General features: G+C 44.8%; 1 protein-coding gene across 1 annotated transcript in view; it reads right to left on the bottom strand.

The window, feature by feature from the left end:
* Window positions 1-17,220, bottom strand: part of LANCL3 (LanC like family member 3) — a 215,961-nt gene that overhangs the window by 144,820 nt on the left and 53,921 nt on the right. The gene's annotated exons all lie outside the window — the stretch shown is intronic.

Here is a 17,220-nt window from a genome sequence, read left to right as displayed (position 1 = left end):
GTGCTGAAGTGATCACTACTGCTAATGTTTGTATATGGTGTCACATTTTTACATTAGGCTCAAATGGAAATGCCATTTTTACATGCTCACGTCCTTAAGTTGCCTTTTCTTCCTAAACACAATGACTTACGTGCACATGAAGGATAATATTCTTCAAACTCAGTTTTGCTTACACTGCCACTTCGTAGGCACCCTATCAAAACACCTTGAACATTCTGTACAAGGGCTGAGTTCATCATGCAGGATGTTGTTATTTATTTTGGCCCATCAGCGACAGAGCTATCACAATAGAATAAACAATAGTGGCCTGACTGTTGCTTCGGCATGGTTATATGGATGATGTTATTACATATACAACATCAAGCATATGTTTTTGAAGGAGGAGAATTTAGCTGGCGCTGAGAGGTCACCCACATCCCGGAATTCCAAGACAGCTGATTCCTGTTTACCTCTTGTGAGGGATGCTGCCCGGCACTCCACCAAGATGGGAAGCTTGATGACACTTACCCACAGGTAATGGAGAGTTAGATCACCCTACAGGGATTTAGCAGATTCACTCACCGTAGACATGATAGGTTAGAATGCGCTAAGTAGGAGTACAAAGTATTACAGTACTTAAATGCAAGCGCATATTCTCTGTAATCAGAACACTGGTTGAACCATTTATCGTTTTCAGCATTCTAGCAATGCTAATCACATTATTCTATTTCCTTCTATTGATTATTGCAACCCAAGTATTTTACTAAAGAATCACAATGCTTCAATAAATACTGTGTAGTTATTGTGTATCTCTTCGGGTATGACTAAGTAACTAAGCAAAAGGGTTCTAGATCTGTTCCCCAAATTTCCTTGGGGAGTCAGGGTTGCCATGTTGTGAGGTTGCACATCCATTTGTTACCTTGCAAGGCTAGGAGTACAGACGGTGCACTGTGAGCTAGCAGGACTTAGGCCAACATATCTGGATGGAGTGAGTTGAATCAGTCTCACACAGTTCTGATGGTTATGTTGTCCAAAAAATGCACAGTTTTACTTAGGAAAGGATAAGCCATACGACAATGGTGGACACTAATGTAAGCTTGTCTCATTTGGTAACTATTAGGTCTCCAATAATATTAGTAGCTGTAGATAATTTTCAATGAATGTAAGTAGCTTGAATTACAGATAAGAATGGAGACCCCTGCTCTAAACCTTTTGCAATGAATCCTGCAAATACTGAAACAGATTTACAAATGTGGGGTGTCAAGGTGCTTCATAAACAAAAGCCTCCGCACCACTTTCGGTCTAGGTGAAAGTATACATCCCAGTGAGGGATTGGTATCCTGCGCGTGCTCTGGAACAAGGCTAAAGGACAAGGTGATTTTGTTCAGGTATTGTGTTCCTTCATAGGGAATGCTTAAAGCCGGTGTATCTCAGTAACCCATGTAACCACTTTGCAAAAGTTACTATAGCTCTTCAATCTCTACAGGCCCCATCTCCTTATGGGGCCTAAAAAAGGGTACGCTCTATAGCGACCTTTCCAAAGAGGTTATGTGGGAGTAGACACAGTTTCCACGTACTCCTATGGTTTATGGGTAAATGGGGAAGTGCAAATGGTGAGTCAACATCTGCCTCTGAGCCCTCCCTAGCAATTACATGATACTTACTTGAATACCCTATCCATTGGACATGGCTTTTAATAACTGGTGACCTTCTCTGATGCAGGCTGTTCTACTGCAGTGGAATGCTGGAAGCGCCATTCAAAGTAAGGGTGTGGCAGTGTGCTATAAATATTAGGAAAGGCCTGCTGCTTTCAATATTCCAATGCTGCAACCTACAGGCTCTGCACCTTCTTTCGGGGTAGGGACATGCACGTAGGGGGTGGTCACAAAGGAGGCATCCGTAGTCTTTGTCTCCCACTGTCACTCACATGTGCTCAAAGAAGGAGTTGCAGGAGGGTGGATGGAACTCACCACAACACTTTCTTCTCTGTCTGTCCTGGTAAAGTGCTGGAGCACAGAACTTTGGCCGAGGTTGAAGCAGGGGCTGTGTTGCATTAATACTCTCTTTCTATGGCTACCACGGTCAATAACTGCATGTTGTTGTGGCATGGAAATGTTTTACACCCACTTTATCTCCTGGGATATTTTTTCTAAATTAGGACACTGTATTGTAGAATTAAGTAATCTCTGTACAGCCTTTTACAGTGTGCTATACTAGCCAATAAAGCCTGGCTTCTTGTTATGGGCCCTTTTATTTACCGACCTCTACATAAAGGAGGAGGTTTCATTGAGCAGGATAGAGTGCTGCAGTGGGCTATAACGGTGTTATGGAAAAATACTGCTGATCGTGCGGAGATGCGGCAAAATTAAAATAATATTGTTCAACCATTTCTTATCATGAGTTTCAGGATAAAGCCCTGTTAGGGTGCTGGCTTCAAAGTACCACTCGCTACAGGTGACAGCTTTTTAAAACCATGTTTTGAACAAGGAACTATTTCATCATCATAAATGAAATCACAATAACAGTTCTAATATTCAGTCAATGTTGAGAGTTTGAAATACTTTTAAATGTTTTACTTATCATTAAGAAATAAGTAAAGGAAGTATCATTTTATTATTTTTATTCAAGTTAGTCAATAAATTGAATATGTTTACAGACATCTCAGATGGTTCGTACAATAATCAAATAAAGCATAAAGCGCCGTCCATAAAAAAAAACTATTCTAAAGAACAGGATCAGAATTTAAAGTTAGTGGAACTAATGAAGAGTTCAAGTTCAAAGGAAAAGAGTTAGACAAAGAAAGCATAAAGCTGATGAATAAAATTGAAGCAGCAGAACCTCCAATGAAGAGTAGTTCATGAACTCAGATGAGTCTCGATAATTCAAGCAATCAATCATACAGTTGCAGAAGCAATCTGTCAGAAGTCAAGCTGTAAAGTAAAGGATGAACAGAAGCAGCAGCAGTAGCCGCAGCTGTTGACAAGGGACAAGGAAAGAATCTCTGGGAGAATGATCAGAAAAAAACGAGCAGGTTAAAGTCCACAAAATAATGACACTGCATTTAACTAGGAACACTCACTAACATAACAAGCATTTGCAATGCAATAGGTCTCGCATTTTACACGAGTTTAAGCTACTAGAATTGTAAATAACAATACATTTTCTTTATGTTTCAAAAACCAAAACATTAATAAAAGGCATTGTCATTTACAATGCCGATAGCTCAAACTCGCATAAATGTGAGACCTGTTGCATTGCAATTGCTTGTTTAAAACTGCAGGTGGTCAGCACCATTAAGACCCGGTCCACTTAAAACCGTGGGTACCCAGACTATCCAATCACCAAGTGAAACGTGCATTTCACCACCAGCTTGTGAAGCGTACAACGTGTCACTGAAGAGGGCTCCATTGATAACACATTCAAGTTCTTGGCATAAAATAAACCTAAGCATACAAAAACGAACACACACGCATTCTCTCAGTTGTTGAGTGTCTTGGATGAAAATAGAGGGTTAGTAAGAAAACAGCTGTACGCACAAGACAGGCACCTCCCTCGCTCCCTTTCCACGCATCCTGTGCTGAACACAATATCGCTTAGGAATTTCCAGAGGAAAATGGGGAGGGGGAGCACAACGTAATCCTATTACGGATTCAGCCGAGTTTATTTAACATGGGACCACTCTGCAACCATCGAGAAGGGGGCCATTGTCTCTGTTGCCATGGCAACCCGTCTCGGATGCGACCCGGTCGAAGACAGCGGATTGGCTGCCATTTATTTCTCAAGGTGTAGTTCCCCGCGTGAAGAAACTGTCCCGGCAGGGTCCCCGCAGCCACACATTGTTGTCAAGCAAGCTAGATTGAGAAACGGCAGTCAAAAGGGAAACTCGGTTGCAGAGGAATCTTTTATATGTCGTTCTCAGCTGCTGATCAGTGATTGCCACGCCGAGACATCCCTGGCAGTGGCAAGCACAAGGATCAAGTGTATAAACAGCTACTCTTCCCATAAGAAAACGAGGCGAATAATATGAAGGAAACAAAATCTTTCACAGAGGCATACAAGTGGCATGCAGCGTAGTATGGAGAATAAGTAGCTTGTGTGTGGTGGGGGTACAATTGATACAGACATGAAGCAACACTTCATTATACATTAATTCAGTCTTGCATTGTGTTCAATGCCCTCTGGTTCTCAGACACAGCTGCTCATACAACAAGCAGCAGGAGCAAAAGGGGGGAGGGGAGCAACAGAAAATGCCCCCGGAATCCCGCCGCGGCCGCACCGGAAGTCAGGCAAGGTCGCCTGTGACGGGGGCGGGGGCGGGGCCGCGTCCGGGCCGGAAGAGGAGGCAGGCGGAGTCAATGCGTCTCGCGGCCCGGGGCTCCTGTTGCGCGCCGCGTGCTGAGAGCAGAGTCCCCCGAGATTGGCCAGGTAAGTTCAAAAGGGCTGGGGGGGCTTGGTGCACTTGTTTGTGTGTGTGTGTGTGTATGCTCGTGTGTGTATGTATGTGGGTGATGGTGACGGCGGCGGGGAGGGGGGAGGGGAGGGGAGGGGGGGCCTTGGTGCACTTGTGTGTGTGTGTGTATGTATGTGGGGGGGTGTCTCTGTATGTATGTGCGTGCGTGCATGGGCGCTTGTGTGTGTGTCTGTGTGTATGCGCATGCGTGTGTGGTGTTTCGAGCTTCCCAGGAGACAGCGCCTGGCCACGGCGCGCGTTCGCGTGCGCGTGACAGTTTCAAATCGCCATGCGCGTGGCCAGGATTGTCTCCTGGGAAGCAGACACGGCAGCAATAGGTTCTCGGCGGAGACGCGCTTCCGCGCGGCTAGCCGAGACCTAAAAAGGCAAAAATAATGTTGCAAAATGTGTAGCAGGTCTCACCTTCTCGGATCCAATCGGGTATCAGCATTCTTCTGAGAGTGAGTCCAGCTCTTCCCTTCCCACAAAATAACATGCAGCTTACTAAGTTTTATCACAAAGTTTGTTACAGACATCTTGCGTGTGTGGCTTCTTTATTCATAAACCTTCGTTTCCATAGGCATCCAACCCACTTTAACACTCTAATGTTTCATCGCATACACAATTAACTATGTTAAAGAGAAACATCAGCATGCAAAATACTGTTTAGAAATGCATTTCATTAATACGAACAAGAAATACTGTTTTAAAATGTATAACTTTTCTATTCAAGTACTGCTTGAAATATGGTGAGAATAGGAAGTTCAATCATTACAAATAATACATTGCTTAGTAAAATAATACATTTATTAAAACCTGAACATTCTGCAGTTATGACAAACATTTCTAAGCATGTCACATTAAGGGGAAGTTTCTAAATTGCATTGTGCATATTTCAGCAATATCGAGTTCACTTGTAGATAAAAGAAAACTTGCATTTAAGCATTTCTACGGCCAATACTAATAACTATGGCTGCCTAGTGCAGCTTGCACATTTAAAATGAGTATAATTTTCTCTTAAATTTCATGTTATTCACTGCACATATAGCTGTTAAATATTGAAAATTGCACCTAATTAATTAACATTTCTCAATGACAATCTAATAAAAATCTAAAGTCTGAGCCCAGCTTTTTTAATGTAACATTGAAAGTTTAAAACAAAACTGGTCTACAGTGTAATGCAATACAGGATCTCAGTCTACTTTTTCATCAGTCCTTGAAGTTAACCAAGGAATGTCTGAGATGTGATTGCAAATGTTCTTTACTAACCAGGAATGGATGGGAATAGGCAGTGGAGTGTTGCAGAAGATGACAACAGATGTTTGAAACCTCTTCCGGTGATTGCTTGTTTGTATGCTGGCGTCAGTCCAATGACTCCTGAGACAGTAACCACACACCTCTCCCAATTGTTGGAAACACAATTAATTAATGTTTTTAAACCAGTTATATTCCTAGTATGCTTTTCTCTCAAATCCTATCTTTACTCTCAAATCCTATCTTTATCCTTATTGCATTCTGCATTATTTTAATTTCTGTGTAAAAATAATTAAATATTATAACGTGATTTGCTCATATCCCCACAAATGTTGTCAAGCTGGGAAGCCCATATCAAATATGGTAGAGGGAAACAGAAGACATTATTGCTCATGTAAGGTTGTATGGCTTGACCAACAAACCAACAATATTGCGAAGGTATCACCTCTGATGTACTAACAGCAGTCAAGCTGCCAAATTTACGGAATTCCACCAGAGCAGCAAGATGATTTTTCAACAGAGACTCCACAAGCATGACATGAGCTACTCTTGGGGAATATGGGTACTGAAAGTAGACCCCCAAAATGGGCCTCCTGTTCCAGGACTCAAATACTAAATGCTCCTGACTTGCTGGGAGTTTTCTCCAGGTGCATGGACGACTTTTTAAAATACGTATGTGCTATATTACTATAGTTTCGCTGACTGTCCCACTCCACACAAATTCCTGCACAAATGACATCCTAGGATCAGGCAGTTCTTGCTGGACAGTTCCCATTAGGTACAGGGTCAAGCCTGATTTGCATATGACTGGGTCTGAACTGGGTGTTGAAGTGAACTAAAGAACGTCGATGGATTTAACACAGGTCTGTGACTGGGGGTGAGTATCTGAAACGTTTCAGCACTCCGTCCATCATCTCCTTGTGTTTGCTTTGCTTGCCCTAATTTGGCAGGGTATGTCCAGACATGGGTCACTTGCTAACTTTGCCACTGGATTCAAGCTAGCCTGACTGATGAGGAGTGTTACCCCAAAACCGGCCCCAGGATGCTTGTTTCTGGTCCAGGGGAGACCTGGCTTGGCAGTTTCGGCTGCACAGTTCCCATGAGGAACAGAGTCGAAACTGATATGCATATGGCTGGGTCTGAACTGGGGTGGCGAAGTGAGCTAAAGAAACATGATGGATTAAACCCAGATCTGTGACTGCGGATGAGTGCCTGAAAAGTTTCAGCACTCTGTTCATTATCTCCTAGTGTTTGCTTTCCTAGGACCATGGCCAGTCCTAGATCAGGCTGACCAGGACAGCGCCCTGGATGGAAAGAAAATTTGGTGTATTTTGTGCAGGTGGGGGTTGTCGCTGTGTGACGGCAGGAGGTGTGAGGAAGTTTGGAGGAGAGCAAGGGGTTGATGAGGCGCTAACAATTACACTGAGGTACATTAAGGACTGATAACAAAGTCTTTAACAGGACCCGACTGACACCAAGTAAGATGGACAAGCTGCTGTTTGTATAACATTAAGTCAGGCAGCTCCCTGCTGTGCCCTTCAGAATATTGGCACCGCGGACCAGGCCCCAGCTCTCCCATGCCTAAGGGTGGCCCTACCTGGAACCACCCTAAATTAGGAGGCCGTCTGATGGCATCGCAGCCAACAGAAGAGCTGATGCTGGCTCTTCCATTAGGAATATCTCTCTTTAAATGAGGAATGGAACATCAAGGAGAGTGGATGGGATGTTTACCTTTTTACAGTGCTTAATTTGAGCCGGTGGTTGCCAGTGAGGGGCACAGCACGTATTTTTTGGGGCTGTCACTTATTTTCCTGCATCATTTATTAACAGAATACAAGAGAGAGAAATGACATAGATCAGAAAGACGGAGGAAGAGAAAGACAGCACAAACATCACAGAAGGAGAAAGCTGGAACCTGCAAGAGTGAGATAAAGGGGGAGGGAATATTTGGTAGAGGATTATGGGGCATGAGGTGGTATTAAAATGGCCAGCTATGGTATTTCGCAAGCCGATGTTTAATTGCCCCAGCTGTTAGCTTCCGTGCAGAACTTTGTGCACGACTCTCCTTCTGTCACAAATTAAGCACTGCCTTTTTTGCACCCTAGAATCTCGTCATGCTTATCCCACTTGACTAAATAGGAAATCACGTTAAAACCAAGGGGCCCATTACGATGTCGGGCGGATTGCCTCCGCCAGGCTGGCGGTAGCCACCGCCGGCCTGGCGGAGGCAATCCGCCCGACATCCACACTAGTTTTCCCCGCCGCCATATTAGTATGGCGGGGGGGACCTCGGCGGACGGAAAGACCGCCCGCCGCTTTTCCGCCCTGGTCACCTTGCGGCCGGGGCGGAAAAGGAATAATATGGTGGCGGTGTCTATCAGACACCGCCAGCCATATTATGATGGGCATTTTTCAATGCTTTTCCGTGGCGGCAAAGCGGTGCCTGCCATGCTGTGCATGGAAGTGCACAGCATGCTTTTCTGCCATGCACCGCCCGCCACAATGGTAGGAATGCGGGATGCGCCCTCCTCTGTGGCGGGCGGATCCTAATGCTGGTGATGGGACCCCCGCCCTTATGGCGGCCGGTCCCTATTACCACGAGGATGGCGGGAGGGCAAAGTCCGCCCGCCATCCTAATGACCCCCTAAGTGTCTAAGTGACTAATCTACCAATATCGAGAGTGCTTAAAAACATATGAAACTCTAGTGTTAATCACAAAAAAGCTAGACATTGTCAAGTGCATACACTGTATTTTATTATAATACACAAAAGGACAAATAGAGATCCGGACCTAAATGTGTTACTAGTGTATAAACCAAACTGCATTCAATGTCAAACCAAGTTACACTCCCTCCGTTCAAGTGTGTTTGTGATACTAGCACACTGGAGTGTCATGAACCATATTGTATAACTCTCACCTTGACTAAATAACATTTAATTGCATCAAAGTCAATCCTTACATTTGAATTTCGTTTTATGAAAATAGCAGCATTAGTCAAGAAACTACAAAGTCTCTACTCTGTACAGATCGTCTTCTTTTACCAGCTTAACAAAGCCAAGAGGTCTGGCTTTGGCAAGTCGGTGCAACAGTTAATTTTGCTAATAGTTTTGCACACATATGACACAAAAAAAGAACAAAAAAAGAAAATATCCTTACACCCGAATGTTGAATTTTTTGTATAAACCCTGCCGAAAAGCAGAAAATGTTAATAGAACACGGTTCACCATGCTTTGCTGGTGGACCGGCTGGAGGGCTGCGGGATCCAGGGGCGAGCACTTAACATCTTGAAGGCCTTCCTGAAAGACCGGGTACAAGTGGTGGCTAAGGGGGACATCGAATCAAGACCTTTCGAACTCCCCGGGGGGGTCCCCCAGGGATCCTCCCTTAGCCCCACTTTGTTTAATATCTATGTTTCCTCTCTTGCTCCGGTGATTAGAGCCTTCAGGTTCGAATTAACCTCGTATGCAGACGATACCCATGTTGTGGTCTCGGTGCATCCGGAGAAAGAGCTAGGGGTGGCAGCCAGGTTTCAGGAATGTATGTCTGCGGTCAGTTCTTGGATGGCAAAAAGTTGTCTAAAACTAAACTCCTCCAAGACTGAGGTGATCGTCTTTGGGTCCAACTCAAATCTCTGGAGTCCAAGATGGTGGCCAATAGATATGGGTGACCCGCCGGTTCCAGCTCAGAAGGTAAAAAATTTGGGAGTCATCATAGATAGCCAACTCTCTTTCAAACCCCAAGTTATGGCGTTGACCTCGTCCATATTTTGGCTCTTGAAAACCATCAGGAAAGTGCTCCCCTTTTTACCGGAGGGAAGCAAAAAGACGGTAGTGACTGCACTTGTTCTGTCGCGCCTCGACTATTGTAATAGTCTTTTTCTAGAGGCCCAACAGGCAGTGTTGAACAAGCTGCAAATCCTTCAAAACGCGGCAGCTCGCCTGATTGGAGGTCTGCCTAAATTTGCCTCAGCTACCAAGGAACTGGAGAAATTGCACTGGCTCCCAATGCGAAAGAGGATTATGTTTAAAGCCCTCTGCATTGTCTTTAAGGCACTGCACGGATTGGGCCCAGTGTCTCTTCAAGAGGATTTCCAGGTACAGACCTGAGAGACAGCTGAGGTCTGCCAGTATGGGACTGGTAAAAACAGCTCGGATCAGGAAGGCACGCTGGGGGGGCAGGAGTTTTGTCCAAGGAGCAGCAAAGGCTTGGAACTCCCTCCCCTTGTCCCTTAAATCAATCACCAATCTGTTAGCGTTTAGAAAACACCTTAAAACATGGCTTTTCACCCTTTAGCCGGGGATTCTTAACTTCAGGGAATTACCACTTCAGCGCCAGGACACCGGTTGGTATTAGCGCGCTTTATAAGTGTTAAAAATAAATAAATAAATAAATAAACAGTACAGGTGCATCATAGCAAGCAGGTGTACTTAAAACAAGTACCCCTTTTAAGTGTTATTGCACCTAAAAGGAAAATATGATTTGTATTGGTGCAAAGAAGAGATACTATTGACTTTGAAATAATATAACCTTCCAAAGGGCCTCATTTGGATCTTGGTGGGACTACCATTGTTCCGCCGTGGCAGCGGTCCCAAGTACTCTGTCAAACTGACAGCGGTCCGCCTGCCATATTTAGATTTGGCAGCAATAGACAGTAGACCACTGCAGCAGCGGTCTTCTCTGCTGGCTGACAGTACTCTCTAGCTTTCAGACCAGTGGGTTTGAGTGATGCCGATTCAGATTTATTTTATTTATTTACTTGTTAAGCGCGGCTGCCACCCCAAGGGTATCCTGGCGCTGAGACTGCAACTATCCTGCTGGCCAACTGTCACTACCTAAGTTTAGGGAACAGAAAAGTTTTGAGGTTCTTTTTAAAAGGGGTAAAATCCTGTGTGCACCTCAGCGCCAGCGGAAGAGTGTTCCAGAGTGTGGCAGCCGCGAAACTAAACGCACGGCCGCCCATCCTCACTCTATTGACCCTAGGAACTGTGACTAGGAACGCAGAGGCAGATCTTAAAGGTCTGGCAGCGCAGTACCAAGAGAAGAGGTTTTGAAGCGAGGTCGGTCCCTGTCCATGCAAAGCCTTAAAGAAAAGGCAGAGAACCTTAAAACAGATTCTCTCTTGGATGGGCAACCAGTGAAGGTCTGCTAAAGCACCCGAAGAAGAGGCAGAACGAGCGCGGGATAGGGCCAGTTTAGCTGCCATATTTTGAACCCTCTGCAGCTTTAAAATCAGTGTTTTTGGGGCTCCCAAAAGTAGTGCATTGCAGTAGTCTAATCGACTAAGAATAGAACTGCGCACTACTTCTGCCCTTACCTCCTCAGGAAGGAGCGGTAAGATCTTGCGTAAGGCACGAAGTAAGCCCATACAGCCCGCTATGGTTCTATTCACCGAGGCATCAAGCTGCAGATTGGGTTCAAATAGGACTCCCAGATTTCGGGCCGAATTGGCCGACTCCACCGTACCTGGAATAGATGTCGGCCAAAAATCGTCCGGAAGCTGGCAGTGTCCTAAAATTGGTCCGCTGACAGAGTGAGTTCCTGGTGGAGTGGAGACTGGTAAGTACAACTAATTAATGTCTCATGTTTGCATGACTAACATATGTAGGCAATGTGTTATATCCCTTTGTTTTACATATTACATGCCACTCACACAAGAATCACACACTATTGAATACCCACCCACAGGCACCACTAGCACAACACCCCCATGAACCACATTAATGTGTTTTTAAGTGTCAATACTGGTGTGTTCACTTTACCGTTGGAAAATGAACACTACTGCATTACACCTAAGAAAACTATTGCATGTAAAAGCAATGCAGACATACACAAAGCTACAGCAATTGCCAAAACACGATACATAGTAAGACAATTGTTCAAGTAGCTTATTTCAGATCTTAGCGACAACTGAGTCATTTGACATCATGGTAGGGTCGTGGTAGCAAAGGAGGAACCTGAACGATGGGGTAGAAGATGGAAACAGAAGAGGGAAGCAGGAAAAAAGGTAAATTTTACTTCATTTCTTTCGATTCAGCCAACTCAGAGTAGGAGGGATTCCCTCCACAGTTGCTTCAACAGAAAGTCACATCATAATCAGCTCAGCAGGACTCCTGGCTGGAGTCCTTCCACCAGCTGCTTCTGCCTATGATGCAATCGACATGGACAAAGATTTCTGACAAAGGCGGCGGGCTGTGGCGGTCTTTCACCCATGACCCGCCAACATTTAAATACAGCTGGTGGACTGCCAAATCAGCTGGCTGGAAGACCATTGAAAATACAGCAGTGGGGCCTGATCCCCCAACATTTATATCAAGCCCATAGCATTAAAACATAAGTATGACTAAACATACTTGTGGGCTGGAGCCCATGGAAGTTGGATGAAAGCCTAGGACCACTGCTAGCGCTGCTGGAACTTTCCCCAACTCCCTAGTTAACTGGAGGAGGCATAGGGAGGCTTCAAGAGAGAGAGACATGCAATCTACAGTCTAGGGCCCTAATACCTTTGAGACAGAATTCTTGTGCACCCAAGCTCAACCAATGGAACGCCTCCCTGGGGCAGATTAACGCAGGTTTACCAAGCACTGCAGGGCCACGTAAGGTGGTCTTACATGGCTTGGTAAATCTGACTTTAGTGTTGTATTTCACTTGTGTTATCTTGTGTGATGCAAGGGCAACACTACACTTTGAAAATTCTGGCACTTAGGGGCTTATTTGCAAGCCCCTTGCACCACCAGTGCATCAATTTTTATCACATAGAAAGAGAAGGATCGCCAGCGTAAGGGGCTTGCAAATAAGCCACCTAGTGCCTCATTTACAGCAAAATGATGCAGTGCTGCACCTCAAGCCATTTTTCTGCACCAAGCTATGTCTTTTTAAAAGCACAAGAATGTGTTGTATTTGCGACAATACGATCCACCCCTATGCTTTCCCCAGTGCAGACGCACAATTGGCTGCCATGCGCCAATGCAGGTACCCTTGCACCATAGTGCACGGGCCTGTGTTACGGAGATGATTGTTGTTGCGCAGGGAGGGACACCTCTGGAGCAAATTTACCAATATTTCACACAATGCAACACAGCAAGGCACCTTGCTACACTGCATGAAAGGGAGAGGGCAGGAATGCACCATATTAAACATTATATGGTGCATATATGTCCTCTTCGTGTGCTGGCACACTTTTGGCTGCCTAGCGCCAACACAGACACCTTTGCGTTATGGTGCAAGGATGCCTGCATTGCAGGTAGGAGTGTTTTTGTGCAGGAAGGGACACCTCTCTGTACAAAAACTATACTCCAAGGCTTTCTCCTGTTTCTATATGTACTGAAGAATGCAGCACACATAGAAAGAGGAACAAACTAGGAGAAATTTAGATATTTCTTCTCGTTGCGCCTCCCCTGGGAAGGCATAGTATTTTGATGCATTCCCATATCACCACTCATGGTAAATCTGGGAATGCACTAAAATCCATGGGTGGAAGTGTGGGAACATCCACGGCCCACCTATGGAACGCCTTCCTGAGGCAGACTAACACAAAGCATTGACTTGTGCATCCTTGCGTTACTCCAGATTTACCTTGCACTGCAGGGCTGTGCAAAGTGGCTTTACATGGCTTGGTAAAAATGACTTTAGTGTTGTGTTATCTTGCGTGACTCAAGGGCAACACAACACTTCAATAATTCGGGCACTTAGGGGTTTATTTACAAGCCCATTGTGCGATTGGTGCGTCACTTTTTATCACATAAAACATAATGCTCCGGCAGCGCAAGGGACTTATAAATAAGCCACCTAGTGCCTCATTTACACCAATATGATGCAGCCCGGCGCCACAAGTCATTTTGCTGCGCTGTGCTGCAAATTTTTAAAAGCACAAGGATGTGTAGTATTTACAACAATACAACACACCCCTGTCCTTTCCCCTGCACTGGCGCACAATAGGTTGCCATGCGCCAACGCAGGCACCCTTGCATCATGGTGCAAGGGCGCCTGCGACGCAGGAATAATTGTTGTTGTGCAGAAAGGGACACCTTCCTGTACAAAAACAATCTTTGATGGCGTTTTCCTCTTTCTATGTGTGCTGCAGAATTCAGCACGCATAGGAGGAAAAAAGGAGGAGAAATAAAAGTATCTCTACTCGTTGCGCCTCCTGCGGAGGCGTAGGATTCTGACGCATTCCCAGGTTTATGAAACGTTGTTAGTCTGGGAATGTGGAAGAAACCATGGGTGTTGCATGAGAACACCCCCAGCAACACCCAACGCCCCTTTCTCGCAAAGTGATAGGTGAAAAGTGGCCCATTTACAAGGCCATGAAAAGCCACTCCTAATAGCTGCACCGCGACACAAGATAATTCACCAACACCGTTGGCAACCAGGTTCTGGCATAAGATTAACTGCTAGAAACAGAATCCAGCCAGTTCCCATTCTATGCCAGCACTGCACATTTGTGAGGTGAATATTATCGCGGACAGGCGAATATCATTGTGATTAAGTGGCGAATTAAAAAGGAAAGATTAGAGCTAAAATAGAGAGAAACTGTATTCTTGCCATGAGACCTAAAGCATACCTTTCAAGGATTCTTACAGGTGCGATAAGTATTAAATTCTATGAATGATAATCCCAGGGTAAATGTGTCTTTTGTCAGGTCCTATCTTTGGTGGACGTCGAGAAAACTCAAAAGAGGTTGAGAATCTGTCATATCAGGTACTGGAAACTGCTGCTCTCAGTGGCTTATCTCTGGGAGCAGACATGGCCTGTCCTTTCATTTGCTGATCAGTGCACAAGAACTATGCCGGAGAGAAACACACAATAACGCAAGATGCAAACATCTGACATCTAAAAGTCACCAGGTTCACTAGGAGGCAGGGACTGCAGTTTTATCTTTCGCTTATACTAGAAAGTAAGTAAAGAGATAAGAGGAGCTGTGGAAACACTTCAGGTAGAAATGAAAGAATAAATGCAGCGTATAAGTGCGTCGAAGGGAGTCTAAGGCTGTAGCAGACACTGTGCTGGTGCCCGTGCAAAACCTTTTGCACATTTTTTAGTGCTTGTGTAATATGGATTTGAGACAATGGCATTTATACAAGAGCCCAACATAATTCAAAATTTTACCTCGCATTATTTTTGGTTGACATGGAAAGCAGTTAATTACACGCCCCCCACTTTTCAAATATGCGCCTCCGTTCGAGCCAAAGTCAACTTGTGCCGCTTAGTTTTACACATAAGTAAATAAACAGGGCAAACTTAGTTTGATTTTTTATTGTATTGGCAATGCATGGATAGGATTTCTCTAATGAAATCTCCACAATTCACTATTTAGGAGCAACAGATATGATTTCTCAATTTTTTCTCTGTTGCGAAAAGAAAATGTGTAATATGGATTGGAGCCAATCCTATTCGAGCCATTAAGTATCACATTAGCAGCAAAAACTATAGACACTGATCTACAGTTCAAGTGCACCAAGTGCCAATATGCCACCTATGCAACTAGCGTGAGTGGACAGAAAGGACTATGGCTGAAAGGTAATCCACCATCCAGTTCAATGCAGGAACTAGAGTGGAGGCGGAAGGATACACCCCACCACCCAATGAAGCTGGTGAGAGGGAAGCCTACATTACTGAGCGAAAACGTGACTAAAAAATCTGAAGTTGATGGTTGAAAGAGACTGATAGGAGCAACCCAATGGATGAAAGGGGCAGACTCATAGTGCTCACTCTATGTACGTTATTAGCAATATGTCACTTTACAGATGCACAATCCAACCAGAGGCCTAACAAAGGGGACAAACACTTTGGGAAGAAGTTACTTGGATTGTAAAAAATCTGAGAAAAATCAGATGCTTGATTAATTTGTGCAAAAGAAGGACCTGTACCATGTCGAGGCCATGCTCCTGCTGTCTTCAATAGAAAAGCTTCAAAATACTTCACTTGCCATATAAAGAATAGGAACACGTTTATAAGAAAACAGATCAGAGTATGGCGTTCTTCAGCGGTGTGAAGAGCTACATACACAGGCTGTGTGCTGCGAAGGGTGAAAATTGAAATACACAGTGAAATAAGAGACAAAAGTAAATGACATATTATACATATTTACATGGGGAATACAGAACAGTAGGGATCACCGGGCATAGACGAGTGGGGAGTTAGTCATGTTGGCCTTCTATCCAGAGGAGATGACCTTTGAGGACTATGTGGAACGCCTGAGAGAGGGAGTTGTGCACTGTTCACTTTACTACATTATGTGTTCCAGTCAAAGTCCCTTAGTAAATAGAGGGTTCTGCATCTCAACCACTGGCAATTGTTCAGGTCAGTTAGCAGTTCATTGGGTCTTTTTTGCCCCCTACACCGCTCAAGACTGAGACCAGCAATATGCAAATCAGAGTTGGTCCTGGTCCAAAGAACAGTCCAGGTGGAACAGCCAGAACAGATTTTCTCTAGATATGACCTTGGCAACTCCAGACTAGTTTTTGACTTATTGGGCCTGATTAGTGAGGTGCAGCTCAAGTATTGTGGCACAGTGAGCACAGGAGGCATATTGTGATATAGCTTTCACAACTGGGTATCACACTAAAGCACAAAGGGGCAAGGTGGAATACTTGCATTATTTAAGCCCCTGTCAATCACCCACTCCTTTCCAGTCCATTGTTCCAGACAGGGTCATTCATATTTAAATCAATCCAGCCCAAACTGGCAGGATAGATCCCCTCTAGTTGGGAACAAGCAACCCCAGAACAGTTTAAGCCTTGTTTTGTCTCAACTGTAAGGTGAAGTCTGAGTCCTGTAGCACCGTGAGGACAGATCCACATACAGTCCAACCGGAAAAGTCAGGTGAGTTAACCCCCTAGACAGGAACACATCAAACCTTAGACTGCATCAGCAATTACCCTGTTCCCACAAGGGAGAACAAGGTACTGGGCTGATAACCCACCAATTGTGTGCAAGGACTTCCTGAGAGGTGGTAAAGTTATAGTAGGAGCAGCCTCCTGGATAACACACATGAAAGTATATGTAAGGAAGAGAAGGTAGTTTGGACTCACTGGGTACTTCAGAAGAAATGGCAATAATGAGCCCTGAAGGCACCAGGAAGCACCCTGTGGCCAGTTTGTCAATTGACAGCAGTAGCAATGCCAGTTTGTCAATTGACAGCAGTAGCGATGGAACTACTGCCCAATGTTCTTGGAGAGTAGGACCCAAACTGAGGAATGGTGGCAAGATAAGAAAGAAACCATGGAAACACGAACCAGGGAAGGAGCAAAACAAACCTGAAGGATGCAACACAGTGGCAAAGTTTGCGAAAGCAGGATGCATACAACAAACATAAGGTTGCCAGCTTCCATCTTGCTAGATTGTAGTTCTTTTATAGGAACTAGATGGTACTGTGCTAGTTGTACTGGCCCTGACCCGAAAGTGCTTGTTGTTGGCTCTCTGGGGGGCTTATTTATGATCCCCTGCATCACTTTTGTGCCGTTGTTGAGTCACTTTTGGTGATGTAGCGGCAGCGTAAAAAATTGCACCACGTTGCGCCCTATTTACAAAGTGCAAA

The sequence above is a fragment of the Lissotriton helveticus genome, chromosome 8, assembly GCF_964261635.1.
Source record: "Lissotriton helveticus chromosome 8, aLisHel1.1, whole genome shotgun sequence".
NCBI classification, from domain to species: Eukaryota; Metazoa; Chordata; class Amphibia; order Caudata; family Salamandridae; genus Lissotriton; species Lissotriton helveticus.
Note: the sequence above shows the minus strand (reverse complement) of the source record. Positions and strands in the feature narration are given on the sequence as shown.